This window comes from Syngnathus typhle, linkage group LG3, assembly GCF_033458585.1.
Source record: "Syngnathus typhle isolate RoL2023-S1 ecotype Sweden linkage group LG3, RoL_Styp_1.0, whole genome shotgun sequence".
Classification (NCBI taxonomy): domain Eukaryota; kingdom Metazoa; phylum Chordata; class Actinopteri; order Syngnathiformes; family Syngnathidae; genus Syngnathus; species Syngnathus typhle.
The window spans coordinates 13,024,168-13,029,167 of NC_083740.1; the positions used below are offsets into that span (position 1 = coordinate 13,024,168).

The 5,000-nt window shown below is 64.6% G+C and overlaps 1 protein-coding gene and 1 non-coding gene across 2 annotated transcripts in view; one reads left to right on the plus strand and one right to left on the minus strand.

Annotated features, from left to right (window-relative positions):
* Positions 1–5,000, plus strand: part of LOC133151093 (multidrug and toxin extrusion protein 1-like) — a 306,257-nt gene that overhangs the window by 128,297 nt on the left and 172,960 nt on the right. The window lies entirely within an intron of this gene.
* Positions 4,851–5,000, minus strand: part of LOC133152094 (5.8S ribosomal RNA) — a 154-nt gene continuing 4 nt past the window's right edge. The window contains exon 1 of the ribosomal RNA XR_009714061.1: positions 4,851–5,000. This exon is cut by the window's right edge and continues 4 nt beyond it. This is a non-coding gene — a ribosomal RNA (5.8S ribosomal RNA).

Sequence of the window (5,000 nt, forward strand, 5' to 3'; positions counted from 1 at the left end):
GCGTAAGAGGCTCGTCCGGGGATGAGGCAGCATCCTCGGGCGGCAGGAGGCAGCAGCAGCCTCCCCTTACTATAACTTAGCCTCCGGAGAATGACAGCGGGAGCGCGTAAGAGGCTCGTCCGGGGATGAGGCAGCATCCTCGGGCGGCTGGCGGGAGGAGGCAGCCTCCCCTTAGTATAACTTAGTCTCCGGAGAATGACAGCGGGAGCGCGCAAGAGGCCAGTCCGGGGACCAGGCACCCTCCCCGGACAACGAAAGGAGCAACGTCCCCCTCCTGAGTGGACAAAAAAAATCCACTCCTGGTACCTAAAATTTTCTCCAGCGGCGGGCTGGGAGTCTAATCTTTCTCCTGGCCGAGAAAAGAGCACTTTCCCCCGGACACCAAACCAGTCAACGTCCCCCTCCTGAGTGGACAAAAAAAATCCACTCCTGGTACCTAAAATTTTCTCCAGCGGCGGGCTGGGAGTCTAATCTTTCTCCTGGCCGAGAAAAGAGCACTTTCCCCCGGACACCAAACCAGTCAACGTCCCCCTCCTGAGTGGACAAAAAAAATCCACTCCTGGTACCTAGAATTTTCCCCAGCGGCGGGCTTGGGGCGAAAATCAATCTTCCTCCCGAAATTAAACCACTATAGGCGGACGCCAGCCCTAAGCGCCAGCCCCAAGCACTAGCCCCAAGCACCAGCCCCAAGCGCCACCCCCCGACCGCCACAAGGCGACCGCCACAAGGCGACCGCCACCGGCCCCAAGCGCCAGCCCCGACCGCCACCCCCCGACCGCCACCCCCCGACCGCCACAAGGCGACCGCCACAAGGCGACCGCCACCGGCCCCAAGCGCCAGCCCCGACCGCCACCCCCCAACCGCCACAAGGCGACCGCCACCGGCCCCAAGCGCCAGCCCCGACCGCCACCCCCCGACCGCCACAAGGCGACCGCCACAAGGCGACCGCCACAAGGCGACCGCCACCGGCCCCAAGCGCCAGCCCCGACCGCCACCCCCCGACCGCCACAAGGCGACCGCCACAAGGCGACCGCCACCGGCCCCAAGCGCCAGCCCCGACCGCCACCCCCCAAACGCCACAAGGCGACCGCCACAAGGCGACCGCCACCGGCCCCAAGCGCCAGCCCCGACCGCCACCCCCCGACCGCCACAAGGCGACCGCCACAAGGCGACCGCCACCGGCCTCAAGCGCCAGCCCCGACCGCCACCCCCCGACCGCCACAAGGCGACCGCCACAAGGCGACCGCCACCGGCCCCAAGCGCCAGCCCCGACCGCCACCCCCCGACCGCCACAAGGCGACCGCCACCGGCCCCAAGCGCCACCCCCCGACCGCCACAAGGCGACCGCCGCCGGCCCCAAGCGCCACTCCCCGACGGCCACGGGCCGACCGCCACCGGCCGACTTCCAGCTGGCGGGGCCTCTTTGAAAGCATAGCCGCCCTCCGAGCTCTCCTGCCCGGCGTGGGTTTGCGTTTGCGCCCGGTACTTTATGGAACTCTGTTTGGCCCGACTTCCAGCTGGCGGGGCCTCTTTGAAAGCATAGCCGCCCTCCGAGCTCTCCTGCCCGGCGTGGGTTTGCGTTTGCGCCCGGTACTTTATGGAAGCCTGTTTGGCCCGACTTCCAGCTGGCGGGGCCTCTTTGAAAGCATAGCCGCCCTCCGAGCTCTCCTGCCCGGCGTGGGTTTTCGTTTGCGCCCGGTACTTTATGGAAGCCTGTTTGGCCCGACTTCCAGCTGGCGGGGCCTCTTTGAAAGCATAGCCGCCCTCCGAGCTCTCCTGCCCGGCGTGGGTTTGCGTTTGCGCCCGGTACTTTATGGAACTCTGTTTGGCCCGACTTCCAGCTGGCGGGGCCTCTTTGAAAGCATAGCCGCCCTCCGAGCTCTCCTGCCCGGCGTGGGTTTGCGTTTGCGCCCGGTACTTTATGGAAGCCTGTTTGGCCCGACTTCCAGCTGGCGGGGCCTCTTTGAAAGCATAGCCGCCCTCCGAGCTCTCCTGCCCGGCGTGGGTTTTCGTTTGCGCCCGGTACTTTATGGAACTCTGTTTGGCCCGACTTCCAGCTGGCGGGGCCTCTTTGAAAGCATAGCCGCCCTCCGAGCTCTCCTGCCCGGCGTGGGTTTGCGTTTGCGCCCGGTACTTTATGGAAGCCTGTTTGGCCCGACTTCCAGCTGGCGGGGCCTCTTTGAAAGCATAGCCGCCCTCCGAGCTCTCCTGCCCGGCGTGGGTTTGCGTTTGCTCCCGGTACTTTATGGAACTCTGTTTGGCCCGACTTCCAGCTGGCGGGGCCTCTTTGAAAGCATAGCCGCCCTCCGAGCTCTCCTGCCCGGCGTGGGTTTGCGTTTGCGCCCGGTACTTTATGGAAGCCTGTTTGGCCCGACTTCCAGCTGGCGGGGCCTCTTTGAAAGCATAGCCGCCCTCCGAGCTCTCCTGCCCGGCGTGGGTTTGCGTTTGCGCCCGGTACTTTATGGAACTCTGTTTGGCCCGACTTCCAGCTGGCGGGGCCTCTTTGAAAGCATAGCCGCCCTCCGAGCTCTCCTGCCCGGCGTGGGTTTGCGTTTGCGCCCGGTACTTTATGGAAGCCTGTTTGGCCCGACTTCCAGCTGGCGGGGCCTCTTTGAAAGCATAGCCGCCCTCCGAGCTCTCCTGCCCGGCGTGGGTTTGCGTTTGCGCCCGGTACTTTATGGAACTCTGTTTGGCCCGACTTCCAGCTGGCGGGGCCTCTTTGAAAGCATAGCCGCCCTCCGAGCTCTCCTGCCCGGCGTGGGTTTGCGTTTGCGCCCGGTACTTTATGGAAGCCTGTTTGGCCCGACTTCCAGCTGGCGGGGCCTCTTTGAAAGCATAGCCACCCTCCGAGCTCTCCTGCCCGGCGTGGGTTTGCGTTTGCGCCCGGTACTTTATGGAAGCCTGTTTGGCCCGACTTCCAGCTGGCCCGGCCTCTTTGAAAGCATAGCCGCCCTCCGAGCTCTCCTGCCCGGCGTGGGTTTGCGTCCGCCACTGCTCAAAGCGAACTTCAACTCATCTGCTTAATAATGTGGAACGCCATTCTTAAGTAGTTTTTCCTTAATTTTGGGCTCAACTGGCCGGGAATCATCACCGGTGTCTGAGATTGCTCTCAGTTATCCAAAGAGCCCTTACACTGAATAGCGTCCATGAGTTTAATTTAAAAACAAAAAATTTAATCTTTATTTACACTTAAATACAATTTGCATAATAATTTGGAACAGGGTGTAGATGGTTCGATTAGTCTTTCGCCCCTATACCCAGGTCGGACGACCGATTTGCACGTCAGGACCGCTGCGGGCCTCCACCAGGGTTTCCTCTGGCTTCGCCCTGCCCGGGCATAGTTCACCATCTTTCGGGTCTCATCGCGCGCGCTCAAGCTCCACCTCCCCGACGCTGCGGGCGAGACGGGCCGGTGGTGCGCCCGACCCATGGGAGGGGCCGGGATCCCACCTCGGCCGGCGCGCGCCGGCTCCTCACTTTCATTGCGCCGGAAATAGGGGTTCGTTCGTGCCCTCCGACTCGCGCGCGCGTTAAACTCCTTGGTCCGTGTTTCAAGACGGGTCGGGTGGGCTGCCACAATCGCCGCGGACCCCTGACGCCTACTTCGACGACCGATCCCCGCCCTAGCGGCGCGACAGGCCAACGCGCACCGAGAACGGTCCGCGCCTTTCGGCCGCGCCTGGGGCGAGGGGGCCCCGTCCTAGTTCGGAAGGCGCAGCAAGTACTTCCACGTCCCCGGGGGGAAGCGGCAAAGTCGGAGTAAGGAAAGCGCTGTACAGCGCGGGTGCGGAAACGGCCGGAGAGCCCGGAGGCCCCCCCGCACCGCCCCGCCGCCCGCGCCACCTTCGCCCCAGACCCTTCCAAGCCAACCCAGGGACGGTCGCGACGCACACCACGGGGGAAGTGCGCCCGGCCCGGGGACGTCCGACTCCGAGAACGCACGCGTGAAGGCCAGGCCCCCGAAAGGGTCAGCCCCCCGCGACGCCCCAGGCGGCCGCCAATCCCAGCCGGGTTGAATCCCCCGATCGGACTGCGTGGTCCCCACCCGTTTACCTCTCAACGGTTTCACGCCCTGTTGAACTCTCTCTTCAAAGTTCTTTTCAACTTTCCCTTAAGGTACTTGTCCTCTATCGGTCTCGTGCCAGTATTTAGCCTTAGATGGAGTTTACCACCCGCTTTGGGCTGCATTCACAAACAACCCGACTCCGAGAAGACCGCGCCCCGGCGCGCCGGGGGCCGCTACCGGCCTCACACCGTCCCTGGGCAGAGCCTCCATCAGAAGGACTCGGGCCCCCTCCGGGCGGCGTCGGGCGCAACGACCTTCTGTACGCTACATTTCCCGCGCCCGAGGCCGGGCGGGGATTCAGCGCTGGGCTCTTCCCTCTTCGCTCGCCGCTACTGAGGGAATCCTGGTTAGTTTCTTTTCCTCCGCTTAGTAATATGCTTAAATTCAGCGGGTCGTCTCGTCTGATCTGAGGTCGGAAATGAGGGGGTAGTAGGCGCGGCCGGCCCCTCCGCCGAGGCGGGTGCGGGGCCGGGCTCGCTGGATCTTTCCGCGGCGCCGCCGCGCCGACCGACCGCGGTGGGAACACGGGACGCGGGCAGCGCGATGGTCGCTAACTCCACCGGCAGCCGCGCCCGGACCCGGTGCGGGAGGGTCGACGGGGAAGCGGACGTCGCGGGTCTGCACTTAAGGGGACGAAGGTCGCGCCCGAGGGGCGCGTCCTGCGAACCCCCAACCGCGGGAGCTGGTGAAGGGGCCCGGGACGAAGGCGGCAGCCGCGCGAACGTTGCACGGAAGTCGCGCCGACGGAGCCCGGGATTCCCTTCGCTCCCGATTGATATTCGAGCGACGCTCAGACAGGCGTGGCCCCGGGACGGACCCGGGGCCGCAAAGTGCGTTCGAAGTGTCGATGATCAATGTGTCCTGCAATTCACATTAGTTCTCGCAGCTAGCTGCGTCCTTCATCGACGCACGAGCCGAGTGATCCACCGCTAAG